The following is a 19,609-nucleotide window of genomic DNA, read 5'->3' as shown; positions in this document are numbered from 1 at the left end:
TGGATTTCTCATATGACCATTAAGTATAAAGGAAAAATCATGACTTTCCCAATTAATGTAACTACTTCTAAAGCATAGATCTGTTTGCTCTAAATGCAATGATTCAGCTGTGGAGTGTAAATTGTTAATGTCTAAAGAAAAACTCCCTGTATTCCTGTCAAGGAAGTTTTTGAGAAATTAAATTAAAATCTAGAGAAAAAAAATTAATGTTAAGAAGACAGATTAGTGCTTAGTACTGGGCAACTTGTTCTTGTTCCTGTGCACAATGGTTTGTGCTCTTACTTCTGTTTGATTAAAAGTAATAACAAGTCAACCCCTTGCCATAACCATGGCACCGGTTCCAGTCAGTAAGTCAAGAAAGAATAGTCAAGGTATAGGCCAATAGTTTGGGACATTTGTAACTATTATTAAAAGTTAACTAAGCAGAAACTGCTCAAAGCAAAACGCAAACTGAAAGTACAAATGCTTGCTTATGCATAAGCCAAGATACATTCTTCTATTCTAATTGTAGCTATGTAATATTTTGTTTTGTTTGAATAATGATTCCTGTTTTGTAACCACAAAGTACTGTAAGCCTGCCAAAATTAAAAGTATATATGATCAACTTCACAAGTAAAGATTGGGATCAACACCTTCACTTTGGTGTCTGTGTTGTTTCTCCACCCCCTCTTTCGCCGACTCCTCACCATCCGTTCGTCTCCTGAGACCCCCTGTTGGAGCTGGTCTCCGACAACCACCACCATCATCCTCACCTCCATTAATACTCTCACCTCCATCACCACCACTATCAATTATCCTCACCCCCCAATCTCCATCACCATCACTATTCTCACCTTCATCACCACCTCCATCACTACCACCATCCATCATTAATATCATCACCATCATCACCACCACCATCACCTCCATTACCCTCATGCCCATCACCATTATCTTCCTCACCTCCATCACTACCAGTGTCCATCACCACCACCAACATCCCCATTACCCTCACTTCGATCAACACTACCATCCTCACCTCTATCATGTCCATCACTACCACCACATCCTCACCTCCATCAGCTCCATTATCACCATCACCACTACCCTTACCTCCATCACCACCACCATCACCCTCACCTCCATTATCACTTTCACCTCCATCACCAGCACTATCAATTATCCTCACCACCCTCATCTCCGTTACCATCACCATCCTCACCTCCATCACCACTTTCATCACTACCACTATCCATCACTATCACCACCACCACTATCACCACCACTATCACCCCCATTACTCTCACCTCCACCAACACCACCATCCTCACCTCTATCACCTCCATCACTACCACCACATCCTCACCTCCATCACTACCACCACATCCTCACCTCCATCACCACCCCCATCATCCTTACCCACATCATCATTATCATCACCATCATCATTTTCTCACCTTCCACTGGAGCCCAGACCATGTGGAGAGGACTGTTGTCCACGCACCAGCAAGCAGCTGCCCCTCCACAGCCCCTTCTGGGCCGGCAATTCTCAAACCCCATCTTCCCAAGCAGGGGCACTGGTGGCATCTGGGCTGTTTGCTGCCAATCTAGAGAATAATGGAGTGGAAAAGCCACTTCCTCTAACGATGCCTTGTCTGCGCCTCTATCCTCAGGCTGGAAGAGGCTTCAGGAACATGCTGAGGAGGAGGGGGATGTGTCACTTACTGAGCAGCCTGATGCGGGACAGACATCTCCCAATGCCTGGTGAGGTCTGCGGTTCGGCCCAGTCCCTGAGTCAGTCTTCGGGGCGAGGTGTGCCTGTGTGGTCTTGCTCAGCCTCCGCAAGGCCAGAGGGCTTTGCAGTGACATCCCCGCTGGGTCTAATGTTCCAAATGTTTGTCACCAATACAGCGGGCTCTGGAGCGGAGGGTGGCCATGCCCACAGGGCCAGCAACAGTCGCTTTTCCTGGACTGAGAGCCATCCCAGGGGTCAGAGTGGAACCCTGTGTTGGGGTGGGTGGAGCTAGGCGGGGCCTGGCTGTCTGCCAACTGAGGGACCGCCTGCTGATGTGCAAGAGGGCTGTCCAGGTCTCTTGGCGGGAAAGAGACTGTGGTGGGGTCAGCTGAGGCCTGGCTGGGGTCATGGCCTCTTTAGGTGCACTGTGGAGGACACCCCAGGGAAAAGCATCTCCCACCCCACTCACACCCTGCTCCCTGAGTCTGTCACAGAGCGGGACCCTGATGGCAGTGTGTGCCCAGGGCAGGGCCAGCCACTCTGCCAGCTGCTGGGTGGGGGCTCCCGGGTGCTCGGTTCAGCTGGCCCAGGTTCACCTTGGACGTGGGCTCATTCACCCCTCCTGGCACACACTGCCACCGCAGTGCGACACCTCCTCCTTGCCAACAAGACTGGTAGGGACACCGCGTGGTAAATGGGACCCACGGAAGGCTCTGCTTTTCAGGAGCAGCTATGGCCAATGGTGGTAAGCTGAAGTGGCTTGGAGGGACATCTGGCAAACTCTGAAGGAGGGGCTGAACCTCTGGCTCACACTTTTACCTTCTTTACCTTCCCAAGCCCTACCTGGGATGCAGAGGGGAGGCAGGAGATGGAGCAACGAGACCATTACCATGAGGTGGCAGGTCTGCGAGGGAAGTGGTGTGTCGAGAGCCTGAGCTGCAGGACAGGAAGGTCAGGGCCCTGTGACATCGTGGGTTGGGATCAAAAGTCTGAACGGGGAGATGCCCCTCAGTGCTGTGCTGTCCCCGAGGTCCCTGTGGTCCCCCGCCTGCCTCTCCGAGCTCCACGCCCACTCCTGGCAGTTTCCGCATCGGGCAGGAATTCCAGGTCCCCCCCCACCCCCCCACCCTCATCTTCAGGGAAACTTCACTGAAGGAGGAGGTTAATGCTGAGTCCCGCGGGACTGTGGCACCTGGCCTGGGGGCACCTGAGGAGGCCCTGGAGAGGGCAGGGAGCCCCCAGGTCTGAGCAGATTGTAGAAACTCACTCAGGCCACAGCTCCCGAAGGAGTGGCGGGTCCCCTTATTCAGGGGACATGAAGCAAGGAGAGCGATTGGGACACTCCCCTCTGCCTCCCCTCCCCTCCCCCAGGGCAGCCCAGCTGAAGGACAGGAGAGGTCAGCACAGGGGTTTGTCCCCAGCAAAAGCAGCTCACAGCATCGGGGAGAGTTGGTGCCACTTGCGTGTTGGGGGTGGGGAACGAAGCGAGTCCCCCGTCCTGTCCCACTGCTTACCAGCTGCCATCTCAGAGGGTCACCTCACAGGCCACGATTCCCTCCGGGAAGCGGGAGGAAATCACTGCTGCCCCTGGTCGCTCCCGGGAAGGGTCCAGGACACCCTGGGTCGCCTGACCCAGGGAAGCCCGAGTCCCCACCTAGAACCCGCCACGTCTCTGCAGACTTGAGATCCTCTCCAGGTGACTCCGATGCCTCACGCACGGTCCAGGTCTCCTAAGGAGCTGGCAGCCATGCTGTCAGGAAAGGCCTCGGCACGTGCTCAGTCCACAGCTGGGCGAGTCTGAGAGGGACCGGCCTTGGGGGGGAAGGCCCCCGTCAAGGAACTGTGGCCCTCTCCTGTCACCATGGCTGACAGGCAGCACCCAGGGACACACCCAGATGGGACAGTGCTTGGCATCCTGTGCCTGGACGCCAGGTCTGACCGCTGCTGGAGCAGGCCAGGGTCACGCAGCTTCAGCCACACAGTGCCTCAGGTGATGGCCCGTCTGGGACGGACCCCGGGGGAGGCTCCGGTCACCCTGGACATGTTGCCTGGGGCTGCTGCCTCCCTTGACTTCTCAGAACATCCCTCCATGGCCCGTAGGTCTGCAGTGACCCTGTGTTTTGGAGGTGGTCCGTGTTGGGAGCTTGGTCCTGGGGTGGCTCTGTGGCCCCTGGAACCCAAGAAGCAGAGTCTGGTGAGAGGTTACCGGGGAGGCCGGCTTGGAGGGGTCAGGAGCTCTGGCGGGCCCCCCGTTCTCTGGCTTCCTGTCTCACCCTGTGCTGTCACCACACACAAGTTCCATCCATGACACTGTCCACTGCAGATGGATGGGGTCAAGGTGGCCCTCGCCGGAGCTGGCCCCCTGCTGTTTGGACGTTTGGCCTCTGAACCTGGAGCAGCGTAAACCTCTCTTCCCCACAACACAGGGCCTCGGGCGTGGCACGTGGAGATGCAGAACAGACGGACACGGGCCACCTTGGCTCTCTGAGGCCACTGTAACTCAATCCCCTGGGGCGGCTCGGCCAGCAGCTGCTTATCTTCTCCCAGACCTGGGGGCCCAGGAGCAGGCCTGGCAGGTGGGCTCCTCCGCAGCCCTGACCTTGGCATCCAAATAGTCTCTTCTCAGGGGTCCTCGGTGGTCTGGCCTCTGCAGGGGACCCCAGTGTGTCCTCCTCTGGTGACGAGGCCACGCCCTGCCCATGAGGGCCCTGCCCTTCCTTCAGCCTGGGTCATCTCCTCAGGGACCCTGTCTCCAGGTGCAGTCCACAGCCCAGGGCTTCACAGACGGAAGTCAGGGAGCGTGAGTGTGGTCCAGATCCCTGACCCGTCCACCACGCTCTCCTGCAGCGAAGCCTCAGCACCACAGAGATTCCAGCCACAGGGGTCTGAAGCCGAGTGAGAGCCACAGGAGACTTGCACTCCTGTTGACCAGAGCCAGGAGGTGGACACCACCAGAGTGTCCACAGGTGGGTGGCCGGGTGGGCCACACGTGGTCCCTGCCTGTGGTGGAGTGTTATCCGACCCAGGCTGCGGCGTGGATAGACTTGAAGACTCACTGAGCGACCGAAACCAGACAGAAGCTGCAGGTGATGACATGGTCGAGGCCACCTGATCCCAGGGGGTTGGCAGGGATGGGGGAGGTGGCTGGGGGACAGCGGGGGTTAGTAGGTACAGCTTCTCTTGGCAGTGATTTCCATGGTTGGCTTTGGTGCCGGCCACACCTAACTGTGGATGGAAAGTCTGCTCCATGTGTTGAATGGCGTGTCTAACGGGGAATCTCAGAGAGTGGGTCAGACTCCATGAGGCTGCAGGGAATCACGCAGGTGTGGAGACCCCCACGCCTCGGGAGACGAGCCCGGATTCCAGCAGCACCGCTCCACTGTGGCCGACCTGGAGGAGGGCCACGCGGTCCTGTGATGCAGAGCCAGGCGGGGCACGGCCATCGTCCCAAAGCCACCACGCCACTCAGCCGCTCCCAGCTACGTGCACGAGGGAGGCCGAGTGTTCTCCACGTCCTTCCACCCAGATGACACATGGCAGAAGGTTGAAGGAAGCAGCATAGAAGAGCCCAGAGCCCCGCACGCCCTCTTTCCAATTTGGAAATGTTATTTTCAATAAAAACTGTCATTTGAGAACATGGATAAAAAACAGAATAACAAGGAACAAGCGGAGCCTCCCAGGCTGGGCACGGGCTGGGGCAAAGCGGGCAGGCCTCGGGTCCCGGGCCAGCTGCAAAAGGCGGGCGAGCACTTGTGACGGTGACGGCGATGGTGTTAGCACAAGCTGATCCCATCAAACTAGCCACTGTATGGGGCCACCAACCCCCCGGCACCCGGTGAAGCAGGAATATCACCATCCTGGGATCCAGAGTCGGCCACTGCTGTCCAGACTCTGCCCTTGAGAGGTCCCGGGCAGGAGGCACAGCCTCTTGCCTCCACGGCTCTGGCCTGTGTCCTCCTCGGGGGCAGGTCCTGGGCAGGATGTGGAGCTGGTGCCAAGGCTTCGCGGTGACTGTGGAGGGGACATCCGCCCCGTTCTCATGCTTCCCGGTGGGCGCCCAGAGCTGAGGCGCAGGTCTCGGGGACTGGTTAGGGATGCGAATGCCCCTCCTGGGGACACCTGGAGCACCTCTGAGGGTGGCCAGAGGCGCGGCAGGGCCCAGCCAGTGGGGTCGGATCTGGACGCCTCCTCTTCTGACCCAGTTCGGGCAGGACGCAACCCCGTGGGGTGGGAGTTATAGCCCCCGCGGCGGCCTCCATGCCCTGCTGCTCAGGAGGAGGCCAGGGTTGCCCCGTGGGGGCCTCTGAACCCTGTATGGCCACGGGGTGGGGCCCCGAGGGACTGAGGGTCCCCAGCACTGGGAGCGCACCATGCTGGGGAGGCTGTGACCAGGGGTTCACCTGCCAACACCTGAACACTGAGGGCTGAAGCTCATCGCAGTCACAGCTGACCCAGTGCTGGGGACCGAGGGGAGAACAGGGTGGCCAATCAGCAAAGCTGGAAAGACAGTGATCCCCGGAGGAGAGTGTGAAGTGGGACCCCGCCTCGCACCGCTGGCAGCCGCGGAGCGCCCTCAGACCGCAGGCCCTGCCCGGGGGACAGGTCCTGAACTAACCACACTGGGCACTGACAGAAGAGGAAAGCCGATATGTCGGCCGCAGTAAGATTGATGTCAGAGTCCCTTCCAGAGAGGGAAGACAGGCCACAGCTCGGGAGGTGGCCCCAACACAGAATGGAGGAGCAGCGGCCCCGAGGGCCAGGAGACCCCCAAGGAGCAGCCCACCGAAGCTCAGGAGCAGGCACTGCACGGGGGACCCCAGGCCCGCATGTAATCAGGTGGAGTGGAGCACAGCCGGATCGCAGGCACCGAGACAGACGGCCTGCAGCACGAGATTCCTTACCTAATAAAAGCTGCACAGGAAACAAGATCCTGCGTGTGCTTGGGCATCCCAGGGACACCAGGCCACCACTTTTAAGGAAGGAGAGAGAAGCACAGAATCCCGGGAAGTGTGGAGGGGCCTGCAAGTGGCCGCTCTGGGCGTGGAGTGCCCGGACTCCTGGGAGGGCCCCGTGCCTCACAGCAGCAGTGACGGCAGTTACGAAGAGGGACAGGCATGGGTGGTAGGTCCCCCAACCAGAGGAAAGGTTAATGACACTGAGCAACCAAGGTTGGCAGAAGGAGGAACTCGGAAGGAGGGGTGCGGGGCTGCAGGGCGCCGGGTCGCGGTCCCCTCATCTGCATTCCCTCCGCCCCCTGAGCCGAGGCAGCACCGTGTAGAGAGCCCCCGGCTGCAGGTAAAGGTCACGCTGTCCTCCCATGTAGAGACTCCGTGTGAGGGTTTTCTGAAGCTCAGGAACCCCGGTGTGCTGCAGTGCACCCCTCGCTAACCAGAGCCCAAGCCAGGCCCTCCGGCAGCCGAGGCCTGCTCAGGAAGGGGCTTCCCCGGGGCAAGGAGGCCAGCAGACAGCTGCCCACGCGGCCATGGCACCCGGTCAGGGATTCGCAGAGCTTCCTGCAGGCCCGTCTTTTCCCCTTTGTTCAGCACCCAGACTCCTGGGAAACCCCAGGTCATTCTCTCAGGGCCCCTGGGACACTGCCACCCTGAGCCTGCCCCAGACGGGAAGGGGCGGAGGCGGGGGATTGAGGGTCCCTCCGCGGCGGCTCTCCCTGGTGAGCGCACAGGAGGGCGGAGAGCACAGCCCATCCCACCCGCTCCTCCCGGCCTTTCCTTGCTCTGGGTTCCCCCTTATTTCCCGCAGCTCGGCCAGGACCGTCCTCTGAGGTGGGCATCTGGCGATCCCCTCCCGGCCAGCCTGCCCAGCAGCTTCCCACGCGCCCAGCGAGAAGTGGAAGCTGACCTTCAGCAGCGGGAGGAGGACGCAGCCTGGGGCTGGGCCTGGTGGCGGGAGCTCACGGCTCTTTCCACACTTACCACTTGCCCTCCAAGGAGGGGCTCCCGCAGTGGGGCAGACAGGGTGACCGCCTCCCAAGAAGAGCAGCGTGGAATGGACACGCGGCCCAGCCCCAAGATGGTCCTGGGCGTCCTGGGTCCCAGGGCCACTGCTGCTGGGACCCTGCAGAGCTCCGGCCAGGCCTCACCCGGTGGGAGGTGAGAGGCAGGAGAAGGCTCCTCCGCACCAGGCCCCAGGTCCCCCGAGGTCACGGTCACTGCCGTCATTCCTGCCTTCAGCGCCCTCGTGAGCAGCGGCCCTGCCCCCCAGGGTTTCAAGAGGGCTTCTCCGGGGGACACACTGCTCCCTGGGACCAAGGCGCCACCTTTGAAATGGAGCTCCCAGACTCCGCGTGGAAGAGACTGCGTTCTGCCCAGTGGTTAATGGGCCCTGGACGCCCTGGAGAAGGGATGTGTCATTAAGTGGGGGCCAGACCCTGAGGCCAGAGGCTCAGCAGGAGGGGGACCGTGGGTGTCCATACTTCTGAGATCCTGGGGCCACTATGCCCCCCTCATGCCCGCCCTCTGCACAGGGCAGCAGGATCAGTCGAAAGTCCCAGGCAAAGTGGCTCTGCTGAAACAAGCTTTGCCAGACTGCTGGGCCCAGACCTTGCTTGCTCCTGAGATTGCAGCTGTGTGTCCTTGGGCAAATTACTTAACCTTTCTGAGCCTCAATTTCCCTTCCATAAAAGGGAGTTACTAAAGTTTTCAGCTCTTGTGTGCTCTACCATGCGGATTGTCACAGGCCTGCCCTGGAATAGCCTTGGCACACAGCGGTCACTTGATAACTGACGACAGCCAGGCATAGTGTGGTGATGTCATTCCTTGGTGAAAATCTGACCTGGCCTGGCCCTTCTCTGCCGCCCTCATCCCCTCCTCATGGACCTGCACTCGGTGCACCTCGTCCCCAACTCTGCCATTGCCCTGCACACTTGTCATGGGTCCTACACGGCCCAGGGTCCCTGCCCTCACTCGCTCTGGGCCCTGTGCTGGCCATATCCCCCTGAGCTGGCCAGGTCCCTCTCGGGAGCTCTCCCTCCTTGCTCTCACGTCCTTGGCCAGAGTGGCCTGGTCCTCTGGGTCTCCTGCCCCCCCCCCCAGAAGTCTCGCCTTCCCTGCTGCCCTGGCTGGGTCTCCCCCACCCCCCTCCTCCCCCTCCTCCTCCTCCCTCCCCCTTCCTCCCCCGCCCCCTGCCCCCTCCCCTGCCCCCTGCTCTCCATCCCCCTCCCCCACCTTGCTCCCCCTCCCCCTGCTCTTCCTCTTTCTTCTTTCTTCCTCGTCCCCCTGGGCCACCATTTCCTCCAGGGCAGGACTTGCAACTGTCCTCTGGCGTCAGGTCCTTGCTGATGCCCAGGCACCTTCCTGGGGATCGCCCCCTGGCCCTGGGGGATGACCAGCCTGAAGATGTGGCTAGGCATCGTGGGCTGTGCTGAGGTGCTTCAGAGGTCACTGCAGGCCCAGCATCGGGATGCCTGAGCAGCTGTCCACAGAATGGACAGTGGGCGAGGGGGAGATGGACGGTGCTCGGGCAGCGGGCAGCGGGCAGCCTGGCTCGTTCCCACCAAGGCTACAGCCCCCCTTTGTCCTGCAGGTAAGTCCCCGGGGCCACCTGGTGGATTCACTGGCCAGTAACACCCTGAAACCCTGACCAGGGCTGGGCCCCTCTGGGCGAGCCCAGGGCCTACACGGTGCCTTCCTTGTGGTCAAGTCCTTCACCAGAACCTTGGGGTCACGGAGGCCCCTGGCTCTGCTGGGCTTCCTGGCTGAGAGCAGGGTGGTCACACCAGAGGGACGCCCAGGGCTGCCCACGGACATGTGTTTCCCAGACCTGCAGCATGGTGCCCGGGTCCCCCTCGCCTGGCCTGTCCCTGGACGTAGTAATTGGTTTATTTACTAGAGTCATTGGGCGGCAGCTCTGCTGGGACCTTCCCCGATGTAAGAAAACACATGGTGCCCGGGTCCCCCTCGCCTGGCCTGTCCCTGGACGTAGTAATTGGTTTATTTACTAGAGTCATTGGGCGGCAGCTCTGCTGGGACCTTCCCCGATGTAAGAAAGACAAGCAGCAGCTCATGGGAAGCTGTGAGATGACCCACGTCCAGGGCCGAACCGTCCTCCGGGGACCACTTAATTCTGCCCACAGTTTCCAAGTTAGTAAATATTAAGTTGAGGCCTCAAGGCACAGAGAAACAGACACACTAGCCTGAGGCCACACAGCATCTGGGTGTAATCACTCTGCTGGGTTTCAACGGGGCCCTACCAATTTGCAACCTGGTCATTTCTTCATTGCTCAACACAAGGTCCTCATGGGGTCAGGAAGATGCCTTGCACTGGCCCTCCTGATAACCTGTCTTGTGCAAATGTGCAGAGGACTGTGGGTAAGTTCAGCCAATTCCCTTGGCGCTCCAGCCCTAGCGGGCGCTTGGGATCTGTTATCAGGGATGGTCCCAAGGCTCGGGCTTTCTTGTGACCTTCGTGTTGGGGGTCGCAGCCATGGCCAGCTGGTCTGGAGAGGAGAGAAGCTCTCTGCTGACAACCCCAGGTTCTCAGCTCCCACGGTCACCACCATGAACCAAGGGGAGCCCACAGACTGCCCTTAGCTGTCCACCCTTGCTTCCATGACCTGGGCTTGTCCTTCCCTGTGTGGGCCCCTCCTTGAGAGCCAGAGGTTCTGGCCTGGCCCTTCCTCTGCCCCTTTCAAAAACAGTCCTGTCACCATCCCCAGGCCCCGCTCTGTCCCCAGCCCTGGGCAGCCTGGCCCCTCCAGCCTGCTCACCCTGCCAGCTGCCTGCCGGACCCTCCCACCCTGGCCTGGCTGGCGCGACCTCCTCTGGACTCCACCCGCATGGCTACCTTCTGTGCCTCCGCCCTGCACTCCCACTTGAACCCTCCTTGAGCCAGGCCTCTCCTCCAGAGGCCAAGTTCTTCTGAAGCTTCCCTGGTCAGCATTAGCGGTCACCTCCCCTCGTCATCCTGCCCCTGCTCCTGGACAGCCCACTCCAGATGATCTTCTGCATCTGGGGAAACCAGGAAGGCCCCTCCTGGCTGCCACTCAGTGCAAGGGTTGGGGTCCTGTGCTGTGCCTCCGTCAGCGCTAGCCAGGGGTCAGCCTCCTCCCTGGGTGGACATGGCTCCCATTCAGAGATGAGGAAACTCTGCCGATGCCCGTGGTGTAAATGCTGCATCAGGCAGTTCCTGCCGCCCCTGGAGCACAGCTCGGGAAGCCCTGCCTGCCCGCTGCCTGCCCCCTGCCTGCCCACCCCTGGAAGCCTCCAAGAGCCCTGGCCGTGGGCACTGCGGCCGTCCCCCCCAGCAGCCAGACCGCTGCTCGCCTTCACTTTCTCTCGACCGGGCTCTGCCTTCTGGGGGGCAAGCCTTGTGTCCTCCCCTGACCCACAGGCAGGGACCCCATGCTCAGCCAACACTGCCCACCTTGGCGCCGCGTGCTGGGCACCGCACCCTCGCCCGCCCGCCTGCCTCCCATCCCTGCTCCTGCAGCCTGGCTCTCACGGTCACACCCTGGGCTCCGCTCCCAGACCCTGCAGCACAGGGATGTCCCCTCGGGAGCCCTCCCTGACCAGCTCTCAGGACCAGGCTAGGGACCGTCAACAGCTCCTGGGGTCTGGAAGGTCCCCCGAAACCCATGTGACTCAGTCCCCAGCCTGTGGCTCTGTTGGAGGTGGTGGAAGCTTTAGGCCAGGGGTCTGCTGGGAGAAGTCAGGTCATTGGGGTGACCTTGGAGGGGACATTGAGACCCCAGCTCTTCCTTTCTCTTTCCTCCAGGCGGCCCTGAGGTGGACAGGCCTCCACCACACTCCTGCCATGATGAACCAGGCTGCCACTGTCCCAAAGCAAAGGGGACCATATGCACTGGAGCCTCTGAACCCCGGAGCCAGAGGAGACCTGCCTCCTCAGCTGGCCCTGCCAGTGTCCTGTGAGGGGAACAGGAAGCAGGCTGAGTCTCCCGCTCCCTCCCGGACCACGTGGGCAGACCCAGAAGATACTCCCTGCACAGTTCACTCTGTGGGGCACCTAGTAGGCGCTCAATAAAAGCACAGCAGTGAATGAAGGTAGACTCCCACCAGAAGGTCGTGTTTACGGACTCACTTAGAGGCCTGGCAGCTGCGGTGGAGGGAGCTGCAGGTCGGCTCTGGGCCGCCACGTCTCCTGCCGGAAGCTGCTGGAATTAGAGCGTGGACAGTGATCGCCGCGGATGCCCTGGCAAGCCCTCCTGCTGGGAGTCTGGACGGATTGCCCTGCTGCCCTCGCGGTGCCAGTCTGTGAGTGACGGGCCTCAGTGGTAAGTGACACTGGCCCCTCCTCGGTGGCCAGTCGTGTGGGGGTGGGGACGTGGCCTTCTTCTCCTGGGGCAGCGGCTCGGTCTCCAAACTGGACGGGGTACTCGTCACTCACACCTGTGGGGGCAGAGCCTGGAGGGCGTCCCAGCCCAGACCCGCCTCGTGTCCTGCCTCCCATCAGCAGCAGGCAGGGCTTGGGAGAGAAACATACGTGGAGGATCGGGTCAGTGTCGGGGACCAAGGCTGCAACAGCCATGTCAGCTGTGCCAGGCCCTGGTCTCTGCCTCAGCCCGGGCCTGGGCTACCGCAGCACCACCAGCAGGCGCCGCCTGAACTTGGTAGCCGGTGTCCTTGACCAAGTCATCGAGATGTCCAGCTTTCCATTTGCCCAGCTCCAGGAACCGGGGAGGGGAGCAGGCGACGTCACCTGCTCAGCCTGGCAGGGTGTGGTGTGGCACGGCCTCCCTGGTGGGTCTTGATGAGCAGGCCAGTTAGCTGCCCTTCGCACCCTGGCTGTTGCAGGACAGTCCATGGATGGCCCTGGCCTCCTTCCCTCCTGCTCGTGGGACCTGGAGACCACGTGGGGCCAAGCCAGGCCCTGCTCCACCAGTGCCATACACAGGTGCTCTTCCATGCCTTGGCCCAGCGAGCCCCTTGGCCTGAGGGCTACACCCTGCACAGGCTGCTCCCCAGCGCCCTCTCCTGTGAGGCTCGTGGGACAGCACGCCCCTGCCCTGCAGCTGGCCGAGCCTTGAGGCCTGGCCCGGAGTCCAGGCTCCTGCCAAGCAGCTGATGGGTGCTCTGGCTCCTGGACCAGGCTGGCTGGTGAGCAGCGGGTGACGGCTTCCCAGCAGCCCTGCCCGAGGGGGCACGCAGGCCGGGTGGGCGCTGCCCTGGACCCTCCAGGACCTTCCTTCCTCCTCACTTCCTGCAGCCCTTTCTGGGGGTGGCTGTGGGTGCCCCAAGATGGGCAGAGTGAGGACCCCACCCCGGGCCTGGCGGAGCACCACCTCACAAGGTGGGAGGGGGCTCCTGACCTGCTGGCTGGGATGGAGGTGGCCTTGGGGACAGCATGCTGAAAATGGAAGCGCCGCACACTGAAGGAGTCTGCTCCGTGGACAAGCCCCTGAAACTCCCAGGATGGTGACTCCCGGAGGACGAGACACGAGGTGCCACTGGAAGGACACTGGCTTCTGCCGCGCAGTCGGCTCTCACAGACGGTCACTCTGCTTTCCCAGGACGGGCCTCTGTGGTTGGCATTAGACACAGAGGCAGGCTCTGGCCTCCCTGCCCCACGAGTGTGGAGGGACACCCTGTCACAGCGTCCAGCCTGGCTCCACCACAGCAGGTGCTCCTCCTCCGCTGGGGCTGGGACAGCTGTCCCAGTTCGTGGCCCATTGAGGACGGCCCTCTGCTCCAGGACCTCAGGGAAGACGGCAGCCGCCCTCAGCAGGTGGCCCTCAGTGCCGTCAGCGCCTGCTGCCCGCCCCTGGTGGGTTTTGCTCTTAGGCCAGTTCCTCACATGTGAACTGAGTGACATTGTGGTCACCTGGGTGAGGACGAGCAGCTTGGGCCTGCTGGCCTCCACCTCGACCCAGCTTTGGCAGTGCCCTGCCCGTGCATGCCTGAGGTGCCAACCTTGGGCCATGTGCTGAGGGTGGCTTTAGAGGAACCTGCAGTGGGAGACCTCCAGCCGTGTCTGGAGAAGCCCTCCCTGGCCCTTTCAGAGCCACGCCTGCTGAGAGCCTGCTGAGGACGAAGGGCATTTTTGGTTGAGAGGTGACTCCAGCAAGCCATTGAGATGATCATGGTTATGTTAAGATGTGCATTCAATTGGAGATTAGACCCCTGCTGTCCACCTCAGCCTGCTACTTTGGAGCTCTTGCTCTCCCTCAGGGGCAAGCAATTTCACTTACCCCAAGATTCAGGCGTTCCCCATACGGGCCACCAAATGCCGCAGTGTGGCTGGGCACAAAATCACGAGCCACTCAAGGAGGAACAAACTTTATTTCCAAAACTCCCACAAACGCCATGCATGTGGCCTTCTCCCGGGACACACCACACCATCCAGAAATCCCTCCTCCGGAATTCCCTCCTCCCACACTTCCCCAACCAATGGGAACTCTCTGGGAATCCCCTCGAGAACTCCCGAAGTAGCAGGTGGAGGCGGACAGCAGGGGTCTAATATCCAATTGAATGCACATCTGAACCATTATCATCTCAACCAAAAATGTTAAGCTCATTCCTACTCAGCTATGGCTCTCAGCACACGCCTGAGATGTCCCAGTCTCCAGATGCAGTGGCAGGACACTGACAGGTGAAGTTCAGGGCTGAGCAGCCACCCCACAGGCCGGGAGTGCGCCTTCCTGCCACAAGGTCAAGCCACAGGGAGTCATTCTACTGTCTCCTGATGATGTTTAAATTTTATAATGCAGAAGCCGGTGCTGAACTTTCCCTCAGCCGATGAGGCTGCAGTGGGGCCCCAGGCAGAGTGCTGCTGGCTTGGGGACACTGGCCTTGAGGAAGCCCGAGGACCCATCCAGCATGGGGGGGGCCTCCAGGAGAAGCCGCACCCACATGGATCTGCCCCGAGTGGGGAAGCAGGCTGGAGCCCCACGGCGGCTCCTGTCCCCTCAGCAAGCCCCAGATCATGGGGCCTCCTCGTGGGTGCCACATGCTGACCTGGAATCGAGCCCTCCCAGGAAAGTGCAGCTTCAGCCTTCCATTCTGCACAGGGAAACGGCGGGACTCTCTCCCGTGACAGCTCTGCAAGTCCCCACACAGAGGATGGCACCCTTTGCTTCACTTGGTGGCAACGTGGCGCGTGTTCAACCGACATCTCAGGGGGAAAGTGACATTGCCACACAGGAAATGACCTGCATGACCACTGAAAGCCCTGCCCAGTCGGGACGACCTGACCGTCCCGCAGTGTGAGTCCCGGCTGCCCAGGTGGCTGAAATCCTGATCACTGAGTTGCAACACTTTGGAGCAAAGCTGGTGTGGAGCCTCTGAGAACCTGCAGGAGGCCTCACGGGGCTGAATCCAGGGCCCTGGGTGCCAGACCAAGGGGCCCAGCATGGCACGAACCCCCTTCCAAACAAACCTCAAGGTTGGTGGCATCCGATTACTGAACCCACTCGATGGCTAGAGCAACAAGGACCAGCAGCTTCGTCTTTCAAAGCTTCTAGAAAATGGTCATTATTGAATCCAGGGCTGGGGAACAGGAAGCCAGTGAGCCCCGCCTCCAACAGGGAGGCAGGTGGAGGCAGGTGGAGGCAGGTGGAGGCACGTGGAGGCAGCCAGAGGCAGCCAGGTCCCCTTGCAGGCGGGATGCAATCTCAAGTGACAGGACTGTGCCCTGGAGGATTCCGATGCATGGAAAGCATCTTTTAATAAAGCCCTATTTTGAATTAAACAAATTTATAGACTGTACCAGCATGCGGCGAGATCTACGAGTCTGCGGGATCTAAGATCTGAGAAACGTTCACAGGAAACATATGGAACGACTCCAAAATAGACCGTAGCTAGCGGCCATCGCTCACGGAGTCCTGTGGCCCCCTCACGCTCCTCTGAAGGCAACGGGCAGCAGGCAGGACGCCTGCCTGTGGACACCTTTGGGTGAAATAGTTGCACATTCTAATGCGACGGAAGGTATTCAGCAGAGCAGAGTTTACCTGCCTCGCTCACACCAGGCACCTCGGCACCTGCAGAGAGCACACTGTCTCAATTACAAATGTCACGGTCCAACAGAGAGGACCTGCTGTAAGGTGTCAACGATTTCAAATTTATTGCCCCAAAAAATATAACTTTGAAGAAGGCCTCAGCAATTTTATGGGGAAAAATAAAATTCCAACGGGTTAGCCATTTTACGGAAACCAACTTATCTGTCCAAAGATAAATGACTTTAATTATTTTTCTCTCTTATTCACATAACGTGTTTAATGTTAAGCATGATACGATGAAGGTGTAATAGAGACATTTGCGTGTGTTAGTGTGTAAATACATGTTTTGCGTATTTAGTGTTTTCAGTTCCCCTTGGCTCTGGGGTCTTCCTCTAGTGACAGGGTGAATGACTGACTGTCTCAGCCGTCGTCCCCATGGGTCTAGGAGGGCCATTCCCAGGGCGGCCTGTTCCCTCCGAGGCAGATGCCCCAGGCTGCTGACTAGGCTGGACCTGGTGGCAGCACAGCTGAGCCCAGGACTCAGGCTGGGGACCCCATCAGCGTCCCCGTGCCGATCCACCCTGGTCTCCAGCACCGAGCCACGAAAGCAGCCCGTCCTTCTCCCAGGAGAGCGCTGTCCCACCCCTCTGTGGCCACTCTTCTTCTGGTTTCTGCCACTGCAGACCCTGGTCCCCACGAGGTCTCTGTTTGAGGACCTGCACATGCCATGGGGTGCCCTCTTGGTCTGTGCTCCCCTCTGCCCTGTTCACTGCAGGGACCCGACATGCACCTGAGCCTGGGCCCTGGTTGGGGCCCCAGAGTCCTGGCGGCCACTTCTGGACGGTACAGCAGAGGGGCTGCCGGTTCACAGGGGCATGCGTGGGCAGGGAGGGCGTAGAGGGCGCCCTGGGGGCTCCTCCTCCCTGGGCTGACGCCGTCCTCTCCAGGCCTGTCCTGATTGATCTTCAGCCTGGGCCTCTCCACCATGACTTCCTGCCCAGGCCTCTGCCCCTGCTGCCCGGTCTCCTGGCCTCTCCTATCCCTGAAGGTTCTGGGGAATCTTTGCCTCAAACGTGTGGCTTCTGACACAGGCACCCGGCAAGACCAGCTGGGATGAGCGAAGCCGCCGGGCGAGTGACCAGTGTTGGGGGGTCTTTACAGGAAGAGAGGCTCGGGTTCTCAGAGAGCCGGAGCCCCCCGTCAGCCACATCTGGGCTCTCCATCCTGGCCCAGGAGAAGCGGCCAGCCCCCGTGTGGGTGCTCTGCCCTGCTACGTGGAGTCCCAGGGGGCACCTGGGGATTCTGGGGGTTTGGCCAGTGAGCTGAGGCTGGGATGGGAAATTCAGGACTGTCACACCAGTGGTCGCCAAGTGCAAAGAAGGAGACCGTGACCCTAGGAAGACAGCTCTCCAGCAGGACAGGCCCTGCTGAAGTTAGTCATTGTCCCACGTGGTGCCATGCCCTGTGACGAGCTCTGCCCTTCATGGTGGGGTCTCATGGGGGAGCTGGGGAGCCCCTCGCGGTAAGTCGAAGGTGAGGGAAGCTGTGGCAGCACATCGGCTGCAGGAGCCGGGTGGAGACCGCTGGGTGGAGAGCCCAGCTGGCCACAGGCCACCTGTAGGTGGTCACTCCCTTACTGACCCCTGAAGGCCAGGTGAGCCCAGGCTGGGGGGAGATCCCTGAGCTAGTGGGGCTGGCCCAGGTGGCCCACGGCTGGCGCTCAGTAAAAAGAGCGTGTGGGAGATGAAGGAGAAGGGGCTCTGGAGGAGAGGTGCCCACCCGCGTGGGGGTCTGCCACCACCTCGCACAGATCTGTCCTGCTCTGCCTCACCGGCCACCCTAGCCCATGGCTGCCCTGCCCCTCCTGCTGCCTTCGCTGTCCTTCTTCAGACACACCAGGGACCTACACCTCAGGAATCCTGTCCTCTCCTGGGACCCCAAGGGGCTCTGTGTCTCCCCCGTGTCCCCTGCCCCTCCGGGCTTCACTTGTCTCTGGCCTTAGCTCTGACCTTCTCTGTACCAAGGAACTGACGGTCCCAGAAGTGCTGGGCTTTCACCTTAGCACCTGACCCAAACTCAGACCCAGAAAGTCGGCCAGCGTGGAGACGTGGAGATGTCGGCCACGTGGCTGCTGCCCTCTAGGCAGTCCCCAGTGCCCAGGGAGGGCTGCCCTACAGGCTCAACGTTAAGCAGCCCTCCGTGGCCAGTCTAATTGTGTCCATGATGAGAAAACCAGGCTCAGAAGCTGGGCTCCTACACCCCCCAGCTAGAAGCTTCTGGAACTGGACTGGAGTCTCTCTCTGTCTCCTCCCCCACTGTCCAGGAGGCTGTCCGCACCCCTTGCCAGGATCCCACTCTTGACTGGGCTTCAGGATCACCTGGCCCTAACCTCAGAGGCCCCATTGGCAGGGGGAGCAGGGGCCACCAGCTTGTCACACCCCTGTCTTTGGCAGCCCTGGTACCTCCAAGTCTCCCCTCAGCGTTTCCAACCCCTGCTGCCACCCAGGGGAGGGGGAGGGGGCTCGTGTTCCTGGCTCAGGGACGGGGGCTTTCTGAGACCCTCTCTCCTGGAGCCCGCCCTGGGGGCCTCACTGTTCCCCCCCACCCGCCCTCCAGGAAGCCCAGAGTGACTCCCCAGAAACCTGGCCCGCGCCCGTGCTTTGCCGAGTACGCGCCACAGGAATCATTTTTACCTGCGAAGGCCGTCGACCGCGTGTGATCTTTTACTCATAATGGCCTAAGCAGCTCAGCGAGGAGCAAGGGGCCTGAGTGACAAGCAAAATGGTTAGAAATTGTCCCTGTGAAAATAATGAGCCCCCAGACACGAGCCAATCAAAACAGCCTGCTAATGGCTTCCTGCGCCACTCGCAGGTGTGGCGGGCTGGGGGCCTCTCTCGGGGAGCAGGCTGCCTGGCCGCTTTGGGCTCTGGTTTCTGATGCTGGATCTGGGTGACCAGGGCCTTGGGGACTGCTCCATTTCTCGAGGCAGATGGCACTTCTTCAGCCCCTCCACCTTTCCCAGCACCATGTCAGGGGAGCCTGGATACGACCCAGTGGCCCAGCGGGGGTCCAGAGAGCCTGCGCCCTGGCCTGAAGAAGGACCCACGGCCACGTCGGCAGCAGCCACGGCAGCCCCAGAGGCCAGCCCTCCCGGAGGCCCCTGCCCTGTGGTTGCCCGTCTCCCTGGTTCTTGGCTTAGCTGTTGCCATCCGCGCTCCTCCTCCATCGGGAGGCCTCGTGCTTCACTCCCTCCTCCGGGACATCCCTTATCCCCTCTTCCCCTCAACTGTCCCCAAACAGTGGCCCCTTGGACAGGTAGACCCTCCTGCCCCTGACCGAACACGCTGGCTGCACCCAGCCCGTGGGACTGTGGGTAGTGTCTGCTGTCTGTCCCCCTGCGGGAGCGGGGTCGTGGGGGGCTCTGGGGACACAGCTTCGTTTCTCAGGTCCCAACTGCAGGACATTGAACATGGGCCCGCCAAGCCTGAGCTTGCCCTGCAGCCTGGGACCTGGCGCCTCCCCCTCCCCCCAGCCTGGTCCCAAGACTGCTCTGCCGATGTCTCCCTTGAGCCTTGTCATTTGTGTCTCCTGTCCCCATCTCGTCTCCACCCCTCGGCCTCCCTCCAGGGCTCAGGGCTCCTGCCTACTCTCTCCCTGCGGCTTCTCTCTGGCTTCCCTGTGTCCCCCGGCACCTGATAATGGAGGCCCCCTCCTCCACGGCACCCAGCCCCCTGGCTGTGCATCACACAGTGTGCCAGCCAGCTGCCACCGCTGTGACAGAAGGCCTGAGATAAACAGCACACGAGGAGGAAAGGTTTAGGCTCAGAGTTGGAGAGTCCAGTGGCCACGGGCTGAAACGTCTCAAACCCCAGATCAACAGAGCCGTGGCAGCACAGCACACCATGGCGGGGCGTGTGGTGGACATATGTTCACCTCCTCATGGCCAGGAAGCAGAGAGAGAATGGAAGGAGCTGGGGTCCTCCTTC

At 60.8% G+C, this 19,609-nt stretch overlaps 1 long non-coding RNA gene across 4 annotated transcripts; it reads left to right on the top strand.

Annotated features, from left to right (window-relative positions):
* The first annotated feature begins 2,462 nt into the window (after positions 1-2,462).
* On the top strand, positions 2,463-5,255 carry LOC144366799 (uncharacterized). Of its 4 annotated transcripts, none has more exons than XR_013425940.1 (6): positions 2,463-2,665; positions 3,587-3,704; positions 3,815-3,908; positions 4,038-4,209; positions 4,341-4,800; positions 4,902-5,255. It is a non-coding gene; the product is annotated as an uncharacterized LOC144366799 (long non-coding RNA). The 4 variants fall into 4 exon arrangements; XR_013425938.1 differs by lacking the exon at positions 2,463-2,665 and having other exon boundaries at positions 3,382-3,704; positions 4,341-4,470; positions 4,562-4,800; XR_013425937.1 differs by lacking the exon at positions 2,463-2,665 and having other exon boundaries at positions 3,382-3,704.
* Positions 5,256-19,609: the final 14,354 nt, after the last annotated feature.

Source organism: Ictidomys tridecemlineatus, chromosome 9 (genome assembly GCF_052094955.1).
Source record: "Ictidomys tridecemlineatus isolate mIctTri1 chromosome 9, mIctTri1.hap1, whole genome shotgun sequence".
Taxonomy (NCBI): domain Eukaryota; kingdom Metazoa; phylum Chordata; class Mammalia; order Rodentia; family Sciuridae; genus Ictidomys; species Ictidomys tridecemlineatus.
The sequence above is the reverse complement of the archived record's forward strand: the minus strand, read 5'-3'. Positions and strand labels throughout refer to the sequence as shown.